This window comes from Zootoca vivipara, chromosome 5, assembly GCF_963506605.1.
Source record: "Zootoca vivipara chromosome 5, rZooViv1.1, whole genome shotgun sequence".
NCBI lineage: Eukaryota > Metazoa > Chordata > Lepidosauria > Squamata > Lacertidae > Zootoca > Zootoca vivipara.
Window position 1 is genome coordinate 76,902,101 of NC_083280.1, and position 27,498 is coordinate 76,929,598.

The window sequence follows — 27,498 nt, forward strand, 5'->3', positions numbered from 1 at the left end:
GCGGGGCACATGGGCGCTAAATTCTGGGGGGCCCCAAATGTATACCTACTGTATACCAGTCCTTCTCGATCAGTGGCAGTGAAAAGCAATGGAGCAAAATCCCCCCTCCACTCCTCTGTTACTCCTTAGGGCTAAATATTCCCAATGAGTCAGAAAAAAAAACTAGTTTTTTCCCTGCTGCATTGTTTTTACAGGTGAGCAGTTCCCTCTCCCCCCCCCAAAAAAAAAGCTCAACAACTTTTAACAACCATACCCCAGGATTAAAAAGCCTGTGCTGGGCTTTGCATTCCTTTTAAAAGGAATGTCCTCCAAACATGTCTAGAATGTAGCATGGAGAACTGAATCTTGAGCATTAAACAACAACACCATGTATGACACTTAAAAAGATGGAAAAGAAGAACACTTTTGAAGGCCTAAGATTGACTGTTGAACAAATTCTGAACATTTTGGTAGCTTGTTAAAATGAATCGGTTATTACTTCCTTCAGAACAAAGGCAACATGAATGTGTAGAGTTTTTGTTCTTAATGCAAAAAGAATCATGTATTTTCAGTTTCGATCTCCCCCCTTTTTTAGATTTCAGAGAAAGATCAAAAGGGTTCTACTAAAGAAGAGTATGCATGCCCTGAATGACGATGCTTCAGTACTGCCCAAAAAATATTGGTCAAGGTGTGATAAATCACTTCACAATTTCTCTTTTACAGATGGAAAACAAGGTTAGTTTTATTTACTTATCAAATTGAAATAATATAATGTTTAATTTGAGGAAAATGTTTCCAAATAGATAGTTCACACTTTATCATTACACCTTTCTTCAGATTTTGAATGCAATGTCCTGGCTATGGCTGAGTGCCCCCCCCCCCGCCATAACTGTGAGGAGTACCTTATTCCGGAGGGAGCCAATATAGTACCATCCAGATGACTGGGACTAAAACTCCTGTAAGTGTCAGCCAGCTTAGTCAATGGTTTGATTGATGGGAGTTGTAGTCCAGCAAGATCTTGAAAACATCACATCGGCTACCCTGCCTTACTGATATATGGTACCAAATTTATTACTAAGACTGACCATCTGTGAGGTCAGTTTGTGTGGGAAAATGTTTTTCAAGCCCACAGAATATTCTCTGGAAAACAGAACATGAAGAAGTTGGGCATCTCTGTTCTGAAATGTTAGAATTGTATTGAATACTTTGGAAACAACTCTGAGGGAACAGGAGTAAATGACCTGATATCCCAAACAAGTGAACCTTAGGTGAGGAGCTTTAGGGTCTGATGCACAATTGTGGCACCAATTTGCTAGAAAACTTGCCTATATTCAACAAAACATTTGTTGTTCTGAAGTTCTAGGATGTCTGAGACCACATATTTGGGGCCACCTGATAACTATGGAATCATATTATGATCTTGGATTTTAATTGTTTTTTCCTTTCTTTTCCATTGTTCAGTTCTTGCATCCAGCCCCAGCGCCAACACTCCCCCTCTGGCTACTGGACCCATGGGGCAGTTTACTACTGTCGAAGCACAATTACGTCCCACCTTAGAAAGAGCAAGAATTGAAAAGGAAAACCATGGAGAGCCACCAGTTTCCCAAAAGAATCCACTGAGCGCCACTGAACAACCCATGCTCCGGATTCAGCCCATTAGCAATTAAATAAATAAAATTACATTTAACAAAGCTACATAAGAGTATTTCAAAAACAAAAATGGGAAAAAAGAAGATATTGAGTTTAGGTCAATAGTAGATGAGGAAAACCCAATGGCTCCTTTCGGAAGGTTAGATCACAGTAAAGCTGTGCAGTACAGGGAGAGATGGCCTGCTTGCAAAATAATTTCCTTCTTGACCCTTCCCATGAATTTATGCTGGCTGCATTATCTAAATTTACTCCTTGTTAATTATAGGGATATGATTTTCCTCTTCCTTGCCTCCAAAGGAGGTGACCTGATTTAGCTACACCAAAAAACACACTTCACTTTCAAATGGGAGGTCTAGGTTTGGGAACAGATTTGATTTCCCAGGCTCTCTGCCAGATAAAGCTTAGCATGTCACACAGGTAATTTATTGAGTCTCAGTTGGAGAGGGAATATGGGAGGATAAAAGAGAAAAGTATAGCAAGGCTGAGACCAAAAAAGGAAGCGGGGGAACCCACAAATCACTAAGAGAGATCACCTGGCACTGGTGTCATCTCAGATTAACTGCAAAGGCAGACGCTGAAGGGTACCAAACCTTCCCCAAAGAACCATGTGAATTGCCAAGATATTGCTGTCCAAAGATTAAGTCAGGGCAAAAATAGGATGGAAGCAGGTGTAAGTTCAGCATAAGGTGTGAGGAATGGTTTTATGTTTTGGAGTTTGTTTGGTGCAAATCTGACAGATTTAGCCTTTGAATGCCTACTGAATCAAATTACTTCTCCATCCCTGGTGGAGGAAGTGGTAGAAGCTAACCAGACAGACATCGCTCACCTTCAAAACACCAACAGTACAGTATTGCTGATTTCCTAAGCCAGATGCAGAATATCAGTACGGTTTCTTTTTGTGGCCCAAATTTAAACTGCTTTTTGTTCCCTTCCTCTGCCACACACAAGTGCAGCCAGAACACTGATTCAAACTCTCGCCCTGACTGCTGGTTATGTCCAGAAGATTCCAATAGCTTATAGCCACCAGCCAAAGTCCATTAAGCAAGCAAGCTAGACAAAGCCCAGGAAGATGGTTTCTTCCTTGCTTGACAGAGCACAATAGCATCATCATAACAATATCAAGTAACTCTGGAAGGTGGCTGCTTTAAAGGGCTATTTTATTCCATCATATCTTCCTGCTCTCAAACAGTATAAAAAGAGAAGAGACAAATGCAAGATATAAGCAAAAGGAAATGCCCCATTTTTAGTTTTACCAAGGGCAGCTTCATTTGTGTGCCACATAGCACTTGGATTTGTGTTGTGTGAGAGAAAATAGTTAACCCCTTCCCTACAGCACAGTCACAATCAGGACCCCTTGGGCTACTATTTATTTAAAGTCTTAAAAACAAGCACAGATAAAGAAACTACATTTTTAACTTAATGCATAGCTTGGCCCTACCTTTATAGGACATGTTGTTTAAGGCTTAAGAACTTTCAAAAGGACACATGCAATAGGAAATTGTGAGATTAACAATGCTGTAGTTGCAATCCAGTTTGTGACTTCATATTATACTCATTTGGGATATAATGTTTCCTGAAAAACCCTAATAAAAGTGCTAATAATGAAAAGAAAAATGTCTAGAACACTCTGAAAATGCATGCCTTCTTCCAATTCAGTTTTGAAAACATCTGATAGCAGTTATTTGAAGCGTACTGAAAATTTTGCTCCCTCTTGAAATCCCTTCGCACCTCCCCTCCCTCTCATAGAAATGGCAACCCTGACTTTTTTGTTCTTGAAGCTAAAACTCCTAAAGCAGTTTAGCTAAGCAGCAAACAAACATAATAGGAAACGGAAGGGAAATTTGGCAACATTTGTAAGGATTCCATTTCACAGCGGCAGACACTTGGCACAAGACTCAACTGGCTGTGTGCTATTCTACCACAGCAAGTAAGGTTTGCAAGAGCTATACAAGGAATTCAAAAATCCTGGAACATTAACACGGCTTAGTGAAATATTCAGCCTTCCTAGGTTTGTAAAAAGTGTTTTAATCATCTGGGTAGTGGAGTGAAATAGATTAGAATTAATATCAAGACTCCTGTATCCTAACACAAAATAATGAGCATAGAGGTCAACTTAATACCATCAAATTGTAGTGTTTCAGAGAGAGAGAGAGAGATCAATTAGTTAGAACATGGTGCTGATAATGCCAAGGTTGCAAGTTCGATCCTTGTATGGGACAACTGCGTATTCCTGCATTGCAGAGGGACGGACTACATGATCCTCAGGGTCTCTTCCAACTCTACAATTCTATGATTCTATGAAAACCTTAAGGATAGATAGACAGATAACCCTTACATGTAGAAGGGCCCAGTGTCATATTCTTTCCCTCTCTGATTAAAATATGCACATATACAGTGCAAATGTCATTTCATCTGGGTACGTTAAAATAGCTTAGCCTCATTACTAAGGTAGTTTTCACAAAAACAGAACAAAACTTCAGATCATGCAAGCTTCCCCATCCAGGGTGGAAACACCTGATATTTCTAGTCTAAAAGTGTGCACTGGAAGTTGGCATTTCACTGCTGATAAAAAAAGGCTTCAGACCACACACCCCCAGACATTTGCATGATTGTGGAGCCCTGGCTTCTGTTGATGCTTTGTTCCAAGCAGACTGGCTGAAGACTTTTGCATCATAAAGGTTATCTTCATAAACCAGAAATAGACCAGGAAATGTATTTTTCTTTGCCTTTGCAAATGAAAGTTTCCATTCCAGAAAAGTTGTATGGATAAAAACTAAATCACTGGAACCTATGCCTTCTCTAGTTTATGTTGGCTATGATAAAAAGTGTAGCTGTAATACAGAGCATAATTATATTTTTTCATGTCTGTATCCGATGCACACATCCCTGGGAGTAAGCCCTGTTGGACACAGTAGGTCCTATGCTTCAGTGAACATGCATAAGATTATTTTTCTTGCTTTTAAGTATAAATAATATTTACTTGGAAACACATCCCACTGAAATTAATGGGCCTTAATTAATAGGGTGGCCGCCTATGTATTCCCTCAAAAAGAGGAAACCCATCACAAAAAATATGGCACACATTTGCATAATATTTACATATGCAAATTTGGAAATCATTACTATAATTTAAATAGGAGTCGAATACATTCCACCATAGCAGGGGAGAATGACCAAGGGATCTGTAGGGGTGTTCAGGTACTAATTGTTGAAGACAAAAAGTCCTCTATTTGAAGGATCTTCTGGTTCATACCTGGTTGAAAGATTAAGAACTATAAGGAGAGGTCAGGGACCTTGTAGTTGCCCTTGAACAGTTAGTACCTGGACACACCTGTGAGCAGGCACACAGACCAAAGCCCCTGCCCACTTCTTATAGGTCTTAATCTTTAAACCAGACTTGGACCAGAGAACACTTCAAATAGAGGACTCTCCTCTATAAAGTAGGATATTTGCTCACCTTACTTTCAAGTGAACATGGCTAGGATCAGGTTGCAGGTTTCTTTGGAATCATTAAGGGGGTTGTTCTCCATGCTTGGGTTTAGGCTTTTGCCTTCAATCTTCTAAATGATGCAGGCAAATATTCAACCAACCCATTCCAGTGAACTAAAGCAGTTTACACATACCCTAAAAAATATCCAAGTATAAACATATGCAGCCCAATGACATCCTCCACTGAAAACTAAGGCTTCCTACCATGGGAAACATACCATACCCCTTAATTTCCCTGGGCTCTGATTGCTGACAGAATGGCATCCAGGAATTGGCATTAAAAATGATGTGTGTTCAAACATCCTTTTTTATTACACAACATGGGGCTGCACCTCTGTTTGCGGTACTCACCAACCTCCTTGCATTCCCCCACCCACATTATGCCTCTCCTCTTCCCACCCCATGAAATTACTAAGCTCATTTTCACCTTCCCAACCACTTTTGCTCATGCAAATCCAGGACTGTGATGCTGCACTACAGATCCTCCAATGGGGGCTCCATGATGACAGCTTTACATTTGTATGTTCATCAGTAGATAAGATTCTTATAAGCTTCCTTTAAAAATACAAAACAATGCTTGACAGCCCCATTGCTATGAATGACTCAAGTGTTCACTGGAGCTGCTGTTTTGATTGGTTTTCTAAGCTGAGCCCATTAAAGTAATGGTGATTTCTTTAAGTGCCCTGATTAGCCAAGAGATCAAAATGCATCAAGTCAAAAGGCCAACCAGTTGTATGTTTAATTAAGGCTTAAGAACTTTCAAAAGGACACATCCATAGCAATTCCCTCTCTTTGCCTCAGCTAATGACCTGAATTGTTAAAAAGAAGAAAAAAGAGATGTATATGAGGCTGCTTGACAGGAGTGACAGAAAGGGAACAAGAGGATGCTACTGCATCTGAAAATCTCTGCCATGCCAACAAAGCGAGTGAATATGAAGTAAGATTGCATATTCATGTGGGGTAGGCTTAAATGGAAGGGGGGGAACTAAAGAAAGTGGTATAGAAGGATTCCTGGCCCTCACTCAATGACCTACTCTTTCATGGTGGTATCAAAGTGGTTAGGATCCTTCCACAATTGACAGAAATGTCATATTTCATACACATGTAGGCCAAGACACTCGGATAACTAAAAGAAAAACGTCGGCAAGTCATATCCAGCACATCTAGCACACAAAATGTACAATGCAAAGTCGACTACTGTCAGGAATACTGCCAGCACAATGGCTTAAAAATCCATCACATGAGACACGAAGGAGGGCTCCTCTTTTGCATACTTCAGTCAGTCATCTCGAAGTGGGGGATGCATGTGGAATTAAGGTGGTTGTCGGGAACGTAACCCTGACATATATGAGACAAGCTACATGTGAAAATGAAATGATGTGGCCATCCCTGCATACAGTTTAATATTCTAATAATCCCAAGAGGCTGGGGTGTGTGTGTTGGTGTGGTAGGAATGCATAATGAAACCGTACACAGTGACAGGCTATTTTGTGCCCCAGGAAAGCCTGATGACTTTCATGCCACTCCCAGCCCCGCCCTCCCCCCAAAATGGCAAACTTCGATTTTCATAAACAGATGTTTTATAGATATGATAAAAGTCATCAAAATAGAAAATAAAGGTAAATATTATCTCCTGCTGAACCCTGAAAGAAGCAATCTGAACAGTAAAGTTCGTCCATCAACCATGTGATAGTTTTTCCATTTAAATGGAGCAGCAGCATTCCAAGTAAGTAATGGGCCCCTGGGTCTAACCACCATTTTAGTTTCCCACAATGCCCCAAACAATACTAAGTTGGGATATTCTGAGAAATTAAGATGATGATGCTTGGAGTGCTGGTCGGGGGGTGGGGGTGGGGATCAAGCAGGTCAGATCAGGTATAAATCAGGCATAAGTGGTGCTGGGATCCTGGCATCTGCTGAAGGATGCCAGACTCAGAAGCAGGCCCTGAAACCACTTTTTAATGTATTTTGTTTTAGATTAGTCTTGTATATCTGAGAAATGTTTTGCTTTGTACCCTTTCAAAAGCTGAAATCAAACCTCTCACATTCTTTCTGGTATCTGCTTCTGGAACACAGATCACTGTTACTCAATATGACTCAGGAGTAAAACCGTGAAAGAAAGAGAGGATTTCTTTTTTTGTTTTTTGCTAACTATGACCCAAAAGCTGTGAAGCATCTCCTCATGGCAATTTTGTCACATAATTCTCCAGTGTGTCCTTATAGGTCAATCAAGGAAATGGCCGGACTGATTTAATGGCCCACAGAACAATTCAAAAGTATCATGTAAGCCCGCAAACATAACATTCCACAGACAGCTCAGCATGTCATTAGTGCTTCTTGGCTAAAGCAAATGATCTTTCTTAGTTTTAGGAAACAAGTATACAAACCCGGCAGAAAATGCATTATGCCTTCCCATATAGAAATGAACAAAGAGAATTTAACCTTAAAGTTGTTTCACACATGCATGGCCACCCATCATTTAAATGTCTGCAAAATCAAGTGTGAAGAATGGACCCTTGCCAACCTTACTACTGTACTACTAGAGACAGGTATTATATATTTGCCTCACATTCACCTCAGATGCAATGTCTTTCCACTCACTCAGCTGCTAGTCATTAAGAGTTGCTTCCAATAGCCGTGCTCATAACCTGATGATCATAACATTCAGAGATTATCTATCTGCCTATGTGAACGGGCTACCATTGATCAATTTTTGCACCATTTTCAACAGAGCCAAACTACACATTCTGCTGCCAGTCATCAAGTCTACATTAACCCAACATAAAGAAATTCAGCAATGTGCATGCATTGTGAGCAAGGCATTAGCACATGAGTTATCTATCCAACTTTGCACCCCTGCCAAAAAAAAAACAACCAACAACACCAACTATCTTGTTCATAGGTTCTCTTTCTTCCCAGTCAAGATACATTTCTATATACCTTGTAATGTCTTGTACGATCATAATCTCTCGAAAACAGGGACGGCCACTGCCACCAAATACACACAAGAAATATGGTGCTCTCCAGAAGTTGTTGGACTACAACTCCCATCATCCCTAGACTTTGGCCATGCTGGAAGGAGCTGATGAAAGCTGGGAGTCCCGTGACTAAGTCCAGCCACATTGGCTACCCTGAGCTGTTTACATGTGAGAGCTATATGGAGCCTCTGTCTTCAGAGGCATTGCACCTCTGAATCCTAAATGCTGGAGACATGCGATGCTGTCTGCGTGCGCTGCTAGTAAGTTTCCCAGATGCCTCTGGCAGCCAAATGTTGGAAACACTGTTCTTTTTGGGTTTTGTTTAATACAGGAGCTCAGTTCAGTCTCTCTCTGGGGACCCCAAAAGCACTTAAAACAGTCTGACCTGTCCTTGACATTGCAGATGTTCAGCCATGTCCTGCAAGTGTATTCCTCCAACGAGCTCAGGAGGACACTGTAGGCTTCCCCAAGAAGGAATGGGGCACACCTGCTGCTGTTTTGAAATGAGGCAATATGCAGCAAGCAAAGAAAATATGAAAATGGCAAATTCTGTCTCTAAATTAAAAGCAGAGGAAGGAAATCTAAATGGCTGTTCCACTGGTTTTTATACAGGCGAATAGAATAAGTAAGAATACTGTACTTAGTAGTAAACTAGGGAAAGAGAATAAGATTTGGAAAATGAGGCCTCAAGCTTTCATTTCATTTACTGGACTTTATTAATAAATAGCTGCCTTCCTATTCTGGCACTCTAAATTCTGAATGTGCTCTCTCACCAAAGAAGTACAGAGATATGTTACAGGAGGCAGCAGTACAGTTCCCATACAACGTAGCGATGCCATCAAGTGGTCAACAAACGCACTGGTCGGTTTCCCCTCAAAATAATGCTAATATGTATTAAGCAAAGTCTATAATACTGACTAGAGAATTAGAAAGTATCATAGCTTAGAAGTATAGTGTTTGTTCTAAATTGTACTGAAGTACAATTTTTAAAAATCTGTTTCGTATTTGCCAGAACACCCAGAGGTGGAAGTAATTACCGGTACTCTGAGACAGGATTTGTGTCTCTACCTTATACAAATAGGACTGGCACTGAAATTTTGTGCAACGGAGTGTTCCTGTTCAGGGTTCCAGCTAGCCAGTCATGTCACCGTCTGAGATATTCCATTCAACCCAAGTCTCCTTGCTCACTCATCCAACATCCAGTACCCACCAAGTACATTCATTCCTCATTGAGCTGCTTTTGTTTTCTCCCACATTTAGGGTTGTTTTCTTTCATAGCATTTTTAATGTACTTCTGCAAAACGTGGAGTTCCTCCAAGACCACTAGCATCTATTTTACGCATGAATGACATTGTTTTGACTCACTCAAAGAGTCCACGCTCAGAGAATGAGTCAATGAGTCCACTCTTTGCATATAGGATTGTGTATGCAACAAACCTATTAATGGATTTCCTGTGATAAATATACACATACCTTCTTGTTGCTCTTTTTGCTAAAAATAACTTAAGTTTATTCATAGAGTAATTTTCCTAAGTGCTCAAAAGTGCTTCACATAAACTCTCTCCATAACAATCCTGTAAAGCAGGTTAGCATTACTGCCTTTATGCTATAATGTGGTCTTGGAGATGCAAGATTGTGACTTGCTTAAGGCCACAGCGTGAATTCATGGCTGAGATGAGCTTTGTATCAGGAATTACTAGCTCATAACTCCCCCCCCCCACTACTAAGCTATGTTAACAATACCCTACTGCACCCTACCTTGGAAGTGGGTGAATGAACATTCCCAGAATATTCTGTACTTGGACATATTAGAAAGATCTAGACCCCAGATGGCAAGGGTTTCACTTTGGGCAAAACACTCTATCCCCTACCCTACCAAAATAATGCCAGTTCCACTTGGACAGACCAACCTATTTCCATTCCATATCAGTTTCACATAAATCCATTCCACACTGTTTTCTGTGGAACTCCTCCCCATCTACAATTGTCCAAACACTCATGTGGGCGGCCTGTTCTGCAAGAACATTAGGGTGAAGCATGGTCCATAAATTGGAAAGATGTATTTTTTTTTCCTATTCTAGCCTTTGCCTGGAATTTAGGAATTGCAGATGCTCTCCTTTCCTTTTATTCACATATTTCGCTACCCTGGTTTTTGCACAAATCACATTCTTTTGGATAGTCTCCATTAGCAAAGTGCAATGGCCATCATTTGTTTACATGAAACACCAGGCCACGATTTAGAACTATGTGCACAACCTACAACAAGCTCAAACAAAGCATTTTTTGCCAATTGTTTTTTATTGATTTTCCATAATTTTTAAGGAATTGTCACCAAATTAATAGAAATTCAATACAAATTCCCCAGCCACTCTAGGTGGCTTCCAACAGAATATTAAAATGCAATAATCTATTAAACATTAAAAGCTTCCCTTTTAGTAGTGCGTAGCTAGCCTCCTGGCCACCCGGGGTGGCAAACTCGAGGCACCCTCCCGAGGGGGGGGCATCCATAGCGCACATGTGTCGCACGTCACAATGCATGCGCGCTACAGACACCCCCGTGACAAACCTTTCCATGCAGGGAGAAGGGAAGAGGGAGACACAGCAGCCCCATGTGCCCCTTCTCCCTGCACGGAAAGCCGCTTTCTTTCCATGCAGGGAGGAGGGAGGCACAGCAGTCACGATGCACGGCACGATGCATGCGCGCTGCGGACGCCCCCACGACGGATCCTGGGAGGGGCGATCCTGGGAGGGGCGAGGCGAGGGGCTCTGTTGGCTGCTCGCATGCCACTCAACAGAGTGGCAGCCAGCAACATTGGGGCCTCTCCTTGATGGCTGTGGCCATGTCGGCAGCGGTGGAGGTTCGGGGGCGGTGGCCCCCACAGAGTGGAGCTAGGGGGTGACCCGCCCCCCACCCGCCCCCGTTGCGACGCCCCTGCTGAGAAGGCCCTCTGCCTGGTTCCCTGTAACTTGGCTTCTCGCAGCGAGGGAACCGCCAGAAGGCCCTCGGCACTGGACCTCAGTTTCCGGGCAGACCGGTGGGGGTGGAGACGCTCCTTCAGGTATACTTCTTCAGGTATTTTGAAACATTTCTTTCTGATACCTCTTGAGTAACACTTCGCCTGAGAAAAACATGCACACATTCCTCACTAACATGGCCTTGAACATTGCTGTCTGACATCTGGACCCCAGTAATAAACAACTCCGCCTCACTGGAGCTGCGTGCAGAGGGTGAAAATCAAACCCCTGGGGGGGGAATTGAATAAATATATAATATACATCCCCCCAACACTCCCACTCTCCCAGCGTCACCCACCCTTCACATTTCACCAAATTTAATCCTCAACTTTCCATGCAACCAGCTCATTAATAAATAAACATAATCCATACCACTTCTTCTCTGTCTGAAAGTCTCAGAAGCTGTCAAGATGGTATACACTGTGGTCCACCCTGTCCCTTTCACAGTTCTTTCCCCCCCAACTTCAACTGCATTTAAATTATACACATTTTTGTTTGCATTTCCCTCCTAAAATATACTACCCTTTGGCAGGGCCACTGTAATACACAGGTTGCAGCATATGTATCCCTGAAAGGGAAATTCCATAGAATTTAGACCCTCTCACTTTCCTCTAGTAAATGTATTGCAAGCCATTTAATGTTTGAAGCTACTGAACAGAGCAGTTTTACTTAAATCATATGAATACTGCTCACAGTTTCCACTACCCCACCCCTAATCCCATGTATTAAATTCATGACAATGTACTTCAGACGTCAAAATGAGCTTCACTGGCAAGAGACAATCACATATATGAGAGAGAGAGAGAGAGAGAGAGAGAGAGAGAGAGAGAGAGAGAGAGAGAGAGAGAGAGAGAGAGAGAACAATAACAGCATGTCACATCCATTTGTTTTCTAAAGCCTAGCTCCGTATTTCCAAATAGTGAAATCAAACACATTTATGAAATAAGACAGCCTTAAAAACTGCAATAGAGGCGTGCACTTCAAGGCTGAAAAGGGATCAGATGGTTGCAGAAGCTTCCCCCTCCCCCTGCCTCCAGGGATACTCCAGACCACTTGCCTGAATCTTCAGCTTTCTATTAAAAAAAATGAAAGCAAAGCTTTTAACTTAAGCAGGGCTTTTTTCAGCCAGAACTCACTGGAACTTGGTTCCAGCATCTCTTAGATGGGTGCCATTGCCATTATAAGAGAGCAGAGGAGGAGTTCGTGGTGAGTTCTAGCACCTCTTTTGCTAGAAAAATAGCACTGGATATAAGGAACATGTACGTTAGAAGATGACACAACTGCTCAGTAATTTTAGACCGAGTGCAAAAACACTAGTCAAAACACACTCTCATTCAGTTGCAGCTCCTAGCTCCTTCTTGTCTTCTTCAAAATCCATGCAAATGGGAATCCTAAGGCAAAAGCAAATGGTAATGGAGCAAACAACTTTCTAAAGGAAAAGGCAAAAGATAAGACAGTTATAAACCAGACCTGTGTGTGATACTGGTGGAAGCTGCAGCACACATGGATGCAACCAGTTTTCTCAGTGCTCTCAACAAAATAGTTTACATATTTTGGACTACAGAGGAAGATGTGCTCTGTAGTTAGTCAGATGCACATGAAACTCATGCAAGAGGCTTGGGAATGCATTGTCCAAAGCTATATGATTTTGGACTAAGCACTGACAGAGGTGAGGCTGCTCTCGAACATCTAAAGGATTCCCCCAAAGCAGTCAGGCACATTCAGTTCTCCATCTTAGCTCACCCTGACATTGCAGTGCAATTCCTGAAGGACAGAGCTGCTGCAGTCCTTGAGATTTAAACGCAGATACCTTCTGCCATCCTTTGGTGGATGCTCAATAAGAGCCCAATTTATTGCCCCAATTTAAAATGCAATGAAAATCATGATAGAACAATGCTGAAACAGACAAAGAGACTATTAAAAGGAGGTCCAGGAAATATCGTAAAATACATCTGTGGGAAGGTTGTTTCAAGATGCAGATAAAAAACAGGCTTCCACATGGAAAGAGGATTTGGTCCGCACAGATTAAGATTAGTTACTACCTAAGCACCTTTTACTTTCTTGGGCTCCATGATCACTGCAGATGGTGACAGCAGTCACGAAATTAAAAGACGCCTGCTTCTTGGGAGAAAAGCAATGACAAATCTAGACAGCGTCTTAAAAAGCAGAGACAACACCTTGCCAACAAAGGTCCATATAGTTAAAGCTATGGTTTTCCCAGTAGTGATGTATGGAAGTGAGAGCTGGACCATAAAGAAGGCTGATCGCCAAAGAATTGATGCTTTTGAATTATGGTGCTGGAGGAGACTCTTGAGAGTCCCATGGACCGCAAGAAGATCAAACCTATCCATTCTTAAGGAAATCAGCCCTGAGTGCTCATTGGAAGTACAGATCCTGAAGCTGAGGCTCCAATACTTTGGCCACCACGTGAGAAGAGAAAACTCCCTGGAAAGGGAGATGTTGAGAAAGATTGAGAGCACAAGGAGAAAGAGACAACAGAGGACGAGATGGTTGGACAGTGTTCTCGAAGCTACGAACATGAGTCTGACCAAACTGCAGGAGGCAGTGGAAGACAGGAGTGCCTGGCATGCTCTGGTCCATGGGGTCACAAAGAATCGGACATGACTAAATGACTAAACAACAACACAAAGTACCTTTTAGGAACACTTTTATAACCACAACAAGGATGGGTGTGAAAGGCTTTTTTCTTTTAAGTTATAAAGAATGAGTTTCCGGACTTGGCTATATGGCTGCAAATATAATGTTTTAAGTGTGTTTTTACAAATTTGACACTAGATGGTGATGGTGAGCTTATGGCAAATTCAATATATATTTTTAAAAACTTTTTTAAAAAGCATTTCCACAGCATTTTTTATATGCGTCTAGATTCCACCTCTGAATAAACATCAGGAAGAACATTCTGACACTGACTCCCTTGGGAGGTTGTGGACTTTCCTTCCTTGGAGGTTTTTAAGCAGAGGTTGGATGGCCATCTGTCATAGATGCTTTAGCTGAGATTCCTGCATTGCAGGGGGTTGGACTAGATGACCCTCGGGGTCCCTTCCAACTCTGCAATTCTATGATTCTTTAAAGCATGTTTGGGTGCAAAATGGGGATTCTGATCCTTGGGGTTGATAATAAAGACGAGAGGGGATTGTTATTCTTTCAGATCAATGAACAAGCCTGCATGTGTGGTACAATGGCATGACTCTACTGGGGATGCCACCAATTTTACACCGGGTGCTAATCAGGGAGGGGAAGCTTTCTGGGAGACTGAACAAGGGTATGACATATTGTGGCAGGGTTTTAGGCCCATTTGGAAAATAACCAGAGGCCTCAGGCTTGGAAGATGACAGTGTAGCATGGCCTAAAGAGAGCCCCAGGCAAGCTCCAAGACAGTGTAGCAGTGAAGACTTAGCACCTTCCTTGCCCTGTACATGTCAGAAGCCTTCAGGCATGCAGCAGGAAATGTAAAAGCTAGTCCTCTTGTGTATGCTTGAAGTGAATGGTGGAATCCAAGGTCATTAAAAAATCATTTTCTTATACCTCACTTTATAAAATATATTTCTAATTTGTGGCTTTAAAAAACCAGTTAAAGCAACAAAATAACAAATATAAGCTACGAAAATAACACAATTAAGCAAAACACCAGTTAAACAATAACAATAAAGCAGCAGCATCAAATTTCCTAGTCACTAAAAGTCTGGGTGAATGAATGCCTAAAGTTCAGTCCCAGGGGAGAATGTTCTGAAGCTGGGGTGCCACCACCAAAAAGATCTATAATGCAACTGCTCTATGCCTAACCTTTGAGAGAGGGGGAATCAAGGAAAGGACCTCTCATGGAGAGGTTTGTGTGGGATTGAGCAAGCAAACTTTTAACCCAAACTATTGAGAAGTGAACTTAGTTCATGTACTGATTATGGCAGAAGAACCACAGAAGCAATACATTAGAAAGGCCCAGTCTTTCGCACAATCTAAGTTGTGATGCCAACACAATTCTGCTCCCCACCCAGGAGATTTGTCCTGAATATTTGGTTTGCAATTAAATGCTAAAGTGGAAACAGAAGAAGCTCCCATGTAGCCTTCTCCAAATGAATGTAATCCCTTGTGATGACTTTGCCTTTGCAGGATATGGGACAGACAAGATGTGCTAGCGTCTCACGTGATAGGAATGATTGCTGACTTATAAATCTAGCCAATCCACAAGTTTCCAGTGCCAATCCACAGGTTTCCAGTGCCAGAAATATCATCAAGCGCATGCAAGATTTATTATTATTATTATTATCATCATCATTATTTATTTAAGTTTTCACAATACAGTAAAATTAGATCTAGAACAAATGAAATCTAAAAAGAAAAGAAAGAGAAACAATAAAAGAGGGGAAGACAAAGGAAGAAGGAAAGGAGAACATGAACACACACACACACCCCTCCCTCTATTCTAATTATACCCTAATCTTCAATCCACATACAAGCATATACAAGATTAATTAGAATAGATAGATAGATAGATAGATAGATAGATAGATAGATAGATAGATGATAGATAGATAGATAGATAGATAGATAGATGATAGATAGATAGATAGATAGATGATAGATAGATAGATAGATAGATAGATGAGAGAGAGAGAGAGAGAGATGAGAGAGAGAGAGAGAGAGAGAGAGAGAGATGAGAGAGAGAGAGAGAAAGAGAGAGAGAGAGATGAGAGAGAGAGATGAACATACTTTGGCAGTGACAATGAGTCTACAAGTTGTGACATGAGAGGATGTGGCTGAGGCAGCTGAAGGGCATGTCAGGATCCTTTGGTCATTGAGAGTGGTGCATAAATTTATCATACCAAGCACAGCCATGTGTGGAACAATATTTCTGGCTGCGCAGTTTCTGGTCCACAATTCCTAAGACCAAAGCAGCAGGGCATTTAGACCAGTTATCAGAAAACATGGAGGAAACATGGCCTTTGAGGGAGGCAGTCAGATGAGAAATCCCTGTCTGAAAAGTGGCATGGCTTGACAGGAAAATAATAAGAGTGAGTGGAAGGTGTGAATCCCTGTTCTCTGTTGCCTGACTGTATCATTGGATATGATAAAACGCTGTTACTTTATCATATGAACTTACAAAGCTGCCTTATTCAGAACCATTGGTCCATCCAGTTATGTCTAATCTGGTGTCTACTCTGACTGTTAGGCAGCTCTCCAGGGTCTGATGCAAGGAATTTCCCCAGTCCTGTTATCATTCATTCATTCATTTAAATACACAACATAATAACAAACAAAACAATAACCTTCCCCACTTGCACATTGTTTAAATTCTTTACCAGAGATGGCAAGGATTAAACCTGCAACCTTCTGAAGGTAAAGCCCTTGTTAAACCATGCCCACCCCTCAGTCAAATCATTACAGTATTAAAAAGTGAAAGCATTTAGAAGTTAACAGTCTCCAAATAACTAACAAGCTTGTAACAAGTAAGAAAGAAATATAAAGATTTAGGAAGTTAGTATAAACTTCCTAATGGCAACATTTATTGAGCAGTGAAATTATCAAGCAGTTGCCCAAGGAAGATTTGAAATCTGCTTCATTGGGAGATTTATGATTTATAAAATGGGATAGATAAAATGTGTGTCAGGGTTTATTTACCGGTAAGCATCTTGCATCCTGCTGCATAGGGCTGGAAACAGAAGGTTAAGACCCCTTAGTGCCCTTTTCAGGCTCTAGTATGTTGCAAGAGATATATTATTCAGCATTAAGAAATGCATTTTTTTCCAGTACAAGGTACAAAGGATCTCACAGTCCAGTCCAAATATTTATTGCACCAGTGAGGGAATACTTATGCTGATATATAACCTGGCTATATATACACATGTGTGTGTGCGTTTGTGTGCGTGTGTGTATTTCTCACCTGCCCACACATTCCTAAATGTTAATGAATTGTTGACTAAAAAGAACTTTTCAAAAAAATATATGCTTTGAATGTTCTTTAAAGGCTGTGTGTGTGTGTGCGTGTGCGTGCACACACGCATGTGTGCGCGCACACACACACACAGCCTCTCTCTCAGCACACTTGGATGTTACATTTACATCAGTGAGCCTTCTTACTGTGTTTGGGTTTATGGATCACACTGTTAGTGACCAAGAAATGTTAAATCCCATTTTAAAATGTGAGACTTAGCCACCAATCTGTATTAAGCCAGTGGGATTTGTGATGTGCATTGAATGCTGATCCATGCTGCTCCCATCTCCTTACTGAGCAACAAGTTAAAAGCTCAATCACCATATATCTGAATATACTTTCCTTCTAAAACAGCATCTGTGTCCTTGGCATGTGGCATGATTACACACACTTCCAAGTGGCTGGGTTTGGCAAAAGCCTTTGGTCTGTCTTACTGTTTAGATGCCTGTGACTAATCTAAGTCTCTTTTATATCAATGAAACATTGGCCTTTCCCCCTGAATTCATAACACTCTAAGGCGTTTCTACTCATCCATGAGTAAATCCTTTCCACATATTGTTTGTTTGCTTGTTTTATTTAATGCTCTCCTCCTCCAAGCCTTGAGCTAGGGACTTGGATATACTAGCAACTTGCAATCTGTGGTTTTTTTTTTCCTGCAGCCCCAAAACCACTGATATGCAATGGAAATTAGCGTAATTTGTCTTTCAGTGAGCAGCTGAGCATGCTTAATTTCATTCTGACAACTGAAGAAGCTTCTGCAGTAGCTCAGATATACATGATATGGGTGTGGCAGGCCACATCTCAACCACCTGTGTCCCCTGCCACCAGGGGAAGAGAGACTTCTGCTCTTCCTTTCCCCATTTGAGGCTCTTGCTGCCACCAGATAAAAGACCTATTCTATACCAGTCTAAAGATTGACAAGGGGAATCTGTATCTGCAGTTGCCACACTGGAAGTTGGGTAGATGAAGGGGATCTCGGCATCCTAGAAGTTTTGAAGCCTGGGAATGTATAAAGGTCTGTTTATAAGTAGCCCTACCTGGTGATACTGGGGGTTGAAATGTTAACCTAAAACACTAGACTCTAGTACTGAGCTACGTCTCTTCTCCATGCAATGCACTCCAATTCCAATTTAAGGGTTGGACTAGCAGAAACTACTCTGCTCAATGGGCCTAACATTTGCCAGCCCTCCTACCCAATGCCCCAGCAAAAACTATAAACAGCAAGGGATATAGCACGGGCTCTGTAGTTAGTAAGGAGGAGATCACAAAATTCAGCTGCCACACCTTTCATGAGTGGATGTACTTTCTGTTAGGGCAGAGCTACTTTTGGGTACAACCCAGATTATTTAAATTTAAGCCCAGTTCAAAATATTGACCAATGGAAGGGAAATAAATAATTCCAAGCACTTTATCTCAGTTGTGTTTCAAGCAGGGCTGCCAACTTGAATAAAATATGGGGGGGGGGACACTGCCCCACATAACCAATCACATGACACTGCACACACACACACACACTATTTGAATTGCAGTGCCCATCAACATTTGGGGGGACAGCCCCCTCAAATATCTTGTTGGGAGGTGAAGGGATCTCAGCCTCTAGGAGTCTGCTCCTATGGTTATCAGATGGAATGAGAATTGGGGATTCTGGCCAGTTATGAGAGTTGATTCATTCATGCATGCACATTATCCAATTTCTCATCAATGAATTACTCAACATTTGATAACACACAGGAATCTATTGACAAGCACTGTGTTTGAGATGATGTGAGATGACATGGAAGTCCTAGCTGATGTTTGATCTGTGGTGGTCCATTCACATATGCAAGAGCTGCAGCCATCAAGCATAAGCTAAAATTGAGTTTCAATGTGTTTATTTCCTTTCAAGTTTTAATACAAGGAATTTTGACAGGGGGTGATTGCCTTCTAATCGTTCTCTTTCTCAGTTCTTCATTATGATGGTAAAAAATGTCTGCTATTGGAAATTCTCAAATTCACAGGGGTCCTAATTTATGCCCAGGTAAAAGCTATATTAACCATGAAGAATAGACAATTGATACTATTTAATAAAATTATTGTTAGATGTTCAAGGAGTTTGCTGAATCTTATAATTAATTTTAACATTTGTCTAATTTATTAAGCAGTTTCAGGGAGAATGAAATAAAATAGAAATAGTACTTGTTAAATGTGAGGCTGATGATAAATGCAGGTAATGGAGTGGGAGGGGGAAAAGAGCACACTAGAAATTAATCACAGATTAAAAAGTCATCAAGAAAGGAATCAGTACTTGGAGGTATAAAGTCTTCCCCACTTCACTCAGCATGTTAACCCATTTCACTATCCGTTTAGCCCAGAATATATCCCTAACAGGTTGTTCCACTTGTGGGCTTTCCATAGGCATCTGACTGGCCACTGTGAATAGAGAATGCTGGACCAGATATGCCATTGGCCTGATCCCATTGGACTCTTACTATGTGGTGGGGGGGGATTGCCCCATACTCCCAGTGATATATATGAAGTGCGAGAAGTAAGTAAATAACTTTGCAAGAAGATACACTGCATTTTGGAGAGGCGTACCAACACAACTTCTCTTGTGAGGCTTAAATAGCCCCTCAATACCCACATTGGACCCATTGGAAGATATTTATTGTTGCATTTCTACTCCTCCTTTCTGTCCATCAACCTCTAAGCTGGTCCTCAGCAACTGTCAACCATAGGCTCCAGCTCAGGGGTCAGCAAATATTTTCAGCAGGGGGCCAGTCCACTGTCCCTCAGACCTTGTGGGGGGCCGGACTATATTTTTTGGGGGAAATAATGAACGAATTTCTATGCTCCACAAATAACCCAGAGATGCATTTTAAATAAAAGCACACATTCTACTCATGTAATAACACGCTGATTCCCGGACCGCCCTCAGGCTGGACTTGGAAAGTGATTGGGCCAGATCCGGCCCCTGGGCCCCCATGCTCCAGCTCCTAGGGGCTGAGGCACTTCCCTCCACCATGTTCTTTTTGAGGGGGCTGGGCAATGTTCAGAGAGCATTTGGCTCCACTCCCTGGATCCTCGTAATATCAGGACTTCACGTGTTTGATGACATTGTATGTACACCATCAGGATGTCACACCAAGCCCCCTCAATCTTATTGAGAAGCTGGTGCCTTTGCTGTCAACTACGGCTTACTGAATGCTTTACAGCCAGCTGTAATCAGTAAAAACAACAATAAAATATTAAACAGTAATGCTGTGAGCCTAGCCTTGTCTGTTGTTGTTGTTTAGTCGTTTAGACATAAACCCTATTGAATTCAATGGGCTTACTCCCAGGTAACTGAGGTTAAGACAGCTAAGAGGCACAAAGTAAAGCAGCAACAACCGATTAGACATCCATTGAACTCTACAGCATCCTATTCCCCAAATGAAGGGAAAAGCTTTAGCTTGCTTCCGGTGACCCTGTGGATGCATTGAAGAGAGGTGTCCACCCTAGATGATTAAAACATATAGGAAAATGAGTAAAATTACTTATTTGATGAATCCATTATCAGGGCTGACAAGGCGGAACTAAGCTGAGGAGCAGACGGACAAACAGTGAAATAAGCAGTGAGTTAGACTCAGGCTGGAATCGGCAGCTTAAGAGGACCAAGGCAGAATGGTGACGGACCCTTGTGCCAGTTGACCTACTGGGTTCTTGGCTACCAAAACCACCTGCTGGGCAGCCGCAGTGGAAAAATGTGGCAGACAACAGGCAAGCATCCTCCGGCAAGCTCTCACAGAAGCACAGATAAGCAGCAGGCTGGACCCAGCGTTTGAGCGGTTGGGCATTGGGGCAATCCTTTGGTTTGGATGGAAGAGAGGTTGTAGTTTCCACCTGCCCCTCCAAACACTGGGGTATCCCATTGAAGGAATCAGGGGGGAGTGGCCATGACCGTGTGCCCAGGTGGGGCCAGAGACAAAGGCACTCCCTTAGATGACTGTCCCTGTGGGGGTCACCCTACTTGATGTCTTAGGAACCCCGGTCTGGATTGACCACACATCACTTCCGGTGGGCAGGCTGGAAGTATTTTGATTGCCCCATGCCCAAGCCAAACCTCTTTCATCTGTATTCAATAAAGTTGTGGCCTGCTTTGACCCAAAAAACCAGCCTCATTGGTCTCTTATTTGCAAGGGTTGGGGTATGGGGAATCCAACGTCTGGTCTTGCAACACGTTTTAGAGTTTTAGAGAAACAGGCCACAAACCAGGCAGGTATGCATATGTTCCCTATTCTGCACCTTCAATAAGTTTTCCCCTAAAACACCTACCGGTAAATTAGTTCTTTCAGTTCCTCCAAGTTCAAAAAAATAGTTTGGAGATTTGACACAAGAGCTTTTCAAAAGGGCAGAGCTGCTTGTAATGTGCATGCAATACCCTAAATCAAATCATTACATGAAGTAAAGAAATGAGAACATGACCCCAGGAAAAAGTTATTATTTGAAAGCAGTTCAACCTAACACATTATTAGACTTTCTTCTCTGTGTCCCATGGCAACACCATTCATCAATGCTGCTGTCGAGACGAGCTCTCTTACACAGATGGAGATAAATGTTTAAATTTAGAAGATTGGGTCTCCTGCCGAGTTGGCACCAGTGGAACTGGTGCCAAATACCTGCTCCCCATCTGGTCATGCAGGGAGATCAATGAAACTCAGAGAGAAGACACCCCTTAAAACCTGAGGCGAAAACAGTGGGGTGGAGAATTGGATTTGGAAATGATGCCAGCTTCCAAATGCCTAGTCCTCTTTCACCAATTACTGAAAAACAAATGAACGTCTAGCTCTGCGAATTGCACAGAGAAGCATCGTTATGCATGGGAATTGTTTTTATTTATTCATAGCTGACTAGTTTCTCATTAAAGTCTTCTTTTACATCTCCAAAATGGCATTAGCTACTTGGTCACACAGAGGTTATTAAGGAGCAGAGGTCTAAGTCATGAATATGATTGGACTGCTCAAGGGCAATCAAAATCTTAAGTAAAAAAAAAAAGTCCAGAATGCAAAAGTGTGCCCTCGAGGGTTATGTCTGCACTAGGTGATTATTCTGGAACAGCCATGTTTTGCTCATTCAGTTTTTACAAAGCAGTTACATGGCACCATCATCAGATCATAGTTCTTCCTGCGCTTTACCTGTAGTTTCACTGACAGTAAAAAAAAACACAAAAGACTTTGGAGGAAGGATGGAACTAAAGCGCAGTCTCCACAGGTGTAGATCATCTTAGTCATATTTTGCTGGCTTTAAAAGAGAAGTGGGGCGGGGAGAGAGAGAGAAGTGGTTCTAGCCTCCACAGTGACACGTCAGGTGGAGGAGACTGTCACCATGCATCTATTCCGGCACACCTCACTATTATCTTTCCTCCTTGCTATTTTATCTTCATATTTATTTTAAATTGATCTTTACCTAACTGACTGAAATTCTTTTTTAAAAGACTCATTTATTTGGGCATGGGCTTTGGTAGACAACAGCTTACTTCAGCAGATGCATAGTGGCCTGTAAATAGACACAGTAATAATCAGAATAAAACAGACCACAATGCATACTCTAGAAGAGCCGTGCATGAACTCAGCCCTGGATACAATTTACTGCCCTTCTTTGTTTCAGGCTTACTTTGTTACATGTTGGAAATCACTTTAATCACTCTTCACGCCTGGTTAGTTAAGCTTGCCATAACTCTGTTTCAGCAATATTCTCTGATTTCCCAGAAAGGGAGTTAAATATATATTGTTCAAACTTCTCCGTTCTAGCTGGGGAGGGCAGAAGACGGCATTTTCTCCTGCTCCCACTCTGCATCTTGACTCTGGCAGACAATGACCTTGTACACTTATTAGCCTATGTATTTCCAATGGGAACTGTCTGATTTCTTATGATAGATTTGGTCTGACACAAGTATTTCCCAGTTTTACAAGATGAAATTTATTTCTTCCATTGATATCCAACTTCGTTTGTTCCACCAGCCTCAGGCACAATATGCTGTTGCCTAGACATGGTACTAAAATGGAATCAGTGGGTGGGGGGAGCCAGATCCAAACACGTCCAGAGTTTTGAAGTACAAGAACAATGCTGGCCTTAACTCCCCGGGTCAGTTTAAAGAACAATTCAGACAAATTCCAATTGCCAGGTCACAAGAATACACTGACCTTCTTTTGTCTGCTCAGCCTGCAGATAGCCAACATGCAGGCTAGAACGGGAACTGCTAATACAAATCTGTACCCCCATAGGATCTTCCTATACAAATAATATTCCCACTAATTACACACAGGGAAGATTGATTTAACAGTTTCATTTGGAGAAGGGAGGAAACAAAACAATGGCAGTACAAGTGAAAAGTCTTCAGCTGTCAGAACTAACTAGGGCAACTTCCTCCCTGATTGTTAAGCATTCAGATGATGAATTGAGGATCAAAGAATGAACAACTCAGGCCGTAGGCTGCTGTGGGGTAAGCTCCAGAGCATGCCACAACCCCAGGACTGTCCCAGTTAACTCGGATGTCTGCAGTAGTTGCCCCATTGCTGCACGACAAACTAGGCAAAGCCGCAGCGACAAAGCAAAGAGAAGAGTGTTTACCTCCCTGCAACAAACATGAGTCTCCCTTCTCTTGCCATGGGGAACTTCCAACACAGCATTTAAGCAGGGCCGACCTAAGACATTTTGCTGCCTGAGGCAAATGACAAGATGGTGCCCTCCCCATTCCATGTACAGAAGATGAGTGGACTGGAAGTTGACTCTTGCAATAGGATAGTTACCCCTGAGGGCAGCAGGCCAGTTTAAGGGGGCATATGGCAGGCTTGTGGTACACATAGCTTTGATCTCCAACAGAAAGGAATGGCGGGCAAGAACTCTCAGCATCTGCCACCTGTAGCAAATGCTTCACTCTGCCTAATGGTAGGGCCAGCCTTGCACTTATGACTATCATAACTGTAAGATAAAAGTAGAATACATACATCAGATGAACTTTAGGACACACAGTAAGGTCCCTAAACACTTCATTTCTGATATGTTATGTAATCACCTCTGGCTTAATTAGTGTTAGACCTTCTTTATCTTTTCCATAGCTCAAGGCTGCTACTCTTCCTTCTTACAGTTCTTGGTCTTTAAACCAGACTTGGACTGGGCATGCCTTCAAACAGAGGACTCCTCAAAGAGACCAGGGGAGACAACTTGAATAAAATATTGTGGATGTCCAGGTAAGCCCCACCCCACATAATTGCTCACAAGATGCATTGCATGCACACATTTGAATGACAATGCTCATCAACTCTGGGGGGCCCCAGACACCTCAAATCTTTTATTAGGAGGGCAAAGGGACCTCAGCCCCTAGGAGTTTATTCCTATGCCCATGACAGTCCTTGAAACAGAGGACTGTCTTCTATAATGTAGGACACTGCTAATGCTTTAAATGAATACTGCAAAACACATTAGAATGCCACAATCTGAAACTAGGCTCTTGAAACACTGTAATCTACTAGTCTGGGCCATTTACAACTTGCCTGGCCAACTGCTTCTCGCTTCACGCCATTTAAAAACCTCCTTCATAATTCAAAATTTCACTTGACAAGACAGGGATTTAAACAGATAACAAGGATCAGTGGGAAACAGTGTAGAAGACTCACTCATTCACTACAACATCAGCTCCTGGGACTGATATTTCAAAAGACTGATGGATGGGCGGTCAAGCAAGAGAGCAAAATGTATAATATACCGTACTGCAATGTTTTCTTGCCAGGGTAAGACAAAACTGCCTTTCTGGGGATTTTACTGGAGTGTATGTATTTTATTTTATTTTGCTTCATTCATAGAATACTGACCCTATGTAGCCTACAAGTGTCAGAGGCATATGCAGATACACAAACATCCCTTGAAAAAGATTCTTATTTTAGCTGATTTCATATGCCTGGTGCAAACATTATGTTTATGATTCCTAAGTAGGAAGAGGCTGTAGGATTATGCATTCTCTCCATCCTCTACCATTTACCTCCTTCCGACCATGCAGGGATGTAAACTTGAATAAAATATTGGGGGGGGGCAGGTAAGCTCTGCTCCACATAATCAAACACATGACACAGTGCACACACACAATTTGAATGGCAATGCCCATCAACTCCCCCCCCTTACCCCCCTCTACCCTCAAATATTTTATTGGGGGGCTGGAAAAACCTCGGCCCCTCTGAGTTGGCTCTTATACTACCACATCACTCTTTAATCATGGAATAGTGTTAAAATCTGCCTCGGTGCTAACTAGGTTTACCATTTTTACCTAGGTTTACCAGTGTTTTATACTGGTTTACAAAGGCCTGGTGACAAGGGAGTCTAATTAACATAGGGAAGGTTAATGTTGATGCAAAGAACATCAAGTATATAGTATGAGTATAGCAGACAATCAAAGGGAAGGTGTGCGAGAGCTCACAACACACCTCATATCTTGAAAGGATACAAGATTAGAGAATGCTTTGTCTGCACATTTGACCCTAGTTTTTGAAAACAGGAATTCTTTTTTATTTTATTTTATTTTTAAAAACACACACCAATAAAACAGAGAAATCACAGCGCATTACCGTGTTTCTCATTTTATAAGGCATGTCTTATATTTATTTTTTCCTCAAAAAAACACACTATGGCTTATTTTCAAGGGATGTCTTATTTTTTTCCTCCTCCTCCTGCCGCAGCCGGCATTGCTGCTGCGCCTATCACTATGTCTTATTTTCGGAGTATGTCTTATATTCCTTAAATGCTTAAAAATCCTGCTATGGCTTATTTTATGGGGATGCCTTAAAATATGAGAAACAGGGTATTAGCACTGGATTCCATTTTCTTCCTAGATTTTGTGTCTTTATTGTCACATTTTCCAGGTGTTCTTTCATTTCCACCCAATTTAGCAATCCTATCTCACTGGGTAATACTTTTGTTGTTGAACATTTTCCTGTTCTGATTCCACACCTAAGGATCTACCATTCCATTTTGCTTCTTTATTTGATTTTACAAACTTGCCACCTACAATTATTTGCCACAATGCAGAGCGATTTCTCTTTACATTATTTCACACCCTTTAGTGGGTTTTCTCCTCTCCACCAAAACCTTCAATCAAACACTCAGTGACTCCAGGGCAAAATGTGGGACTGAAGAGGTAATGGAATGACATGAAACACAAATAGAAGCTAATGACCTTTAGCATTAGCAAGGCCCCATCTATCAACAAAAGAAAGTTATTTTAGAAGCTGCTAAAGACAGAAATGTTTGCTTGCTTTCCCCCTCTAACCATCTCGAAGTAGGCACTCTAAAGACTGCGTGACACCCTAAATCGTGGGTAAAAGGTTGTTCTTAAAGCACAATCCTAAACATGTGTAGTCAGAAGGAACTCCTACTGAATTCAATAGTGCTTTCTCCTAAGTAGGATTACAGCCTACGCTGCTCGTATAAATAAATTAAACTTATAAGCAGGAAACCTAAAGTAAATCGTTTACTGGTTTCAGTGGGACTTACTTCCTAGCATAAAAGTTCTAAAATTGTTGTGTGGCCCACACAACATTAGTGATCATTTCATAAAATTTATACACTGCTTGAGTGTAAATAAAAAATAAAAAATCTTAAAGTGGTTTACAAAAATGAATGCCTAGGATTTTTAGAAATACTTTTAAATTGACTGTTAGTGCCAGACATTTCCTCTGCTCTGGGTGATCAGATATTTGGGCTGGCTCTACCATTAGGCAGAAGGGACCAGACCCCGGTTAGCCTTATTTCCACCTTCTTCTCAATGAGGCCAGCCATGCCTTACAGCAGGGTCAAGTGATCTGCTTTAGGCAGCACCAGCAGGGGGCTAGGCAAAGACCGAGATTGCTGCCTGAAGGGGTGGGTGGCTGTGTTTTTGAGGTGTTTTAAGTGTAGTGTGGGAGGGGTGTTGTGAAAACACACACACACCTATCGATCGATTGATCGATATAGATACCTCCCCTAACCCCATAGATGGCCGTGGACAATTCACCATGAAGAGGGAGTTGTGCGCCAAAGAAGAAGCCATCAGCAACTTCATTCAACATGTGTGACAATTGTAAAGCCCAAATGGTTAGACAAGCTTTTGGCTGTGATTGAGGCTCATGTGCAAATTGATTACAGGTAGGTAGCCGTGTTGGTCTGGATCGAAGTAAAATAAAAAAATTCCTTCAGTAGCACCTTAAAGACCAACTAAGTTTTTATTTTGGTATGAGCTTTCGTGTGCATGCACACTTCTTCAGATACAGTGAAATGGAAGTTTCCAGGCACTTATGTAGAGAAGGGGTGGGGAGGGGTGGGGGTGGGGAGGGGGGATCACTCAGAAGGGTGGTGGAAATGGGTGATTGACTGACTGATAGCTGTTGATGACCGCAAACGACTGCAAATGGTTTTGCATGAAAAAGCAAGGGTTGAGATGGCTGAAGATCGCTT

The 27,498-nt window shown here is 41.9% G+C and overlaps 1 protein-coding gene across 1 annotated transcript in view; it reads right to left on the reverse strand.

Annotated features, from left to right (window-relative positions):
- The window catches only part of GRID1 (glutamate ionotropic receptor delta type subunit 1), a 658,224-nt gene that overhangs the window by 373,836 nt on the left and 256,890 nt on the right, over positions 1 to 27,498 (reverse strand). The gene's annotated exons all lie outside the window — the stretch shown is intronic.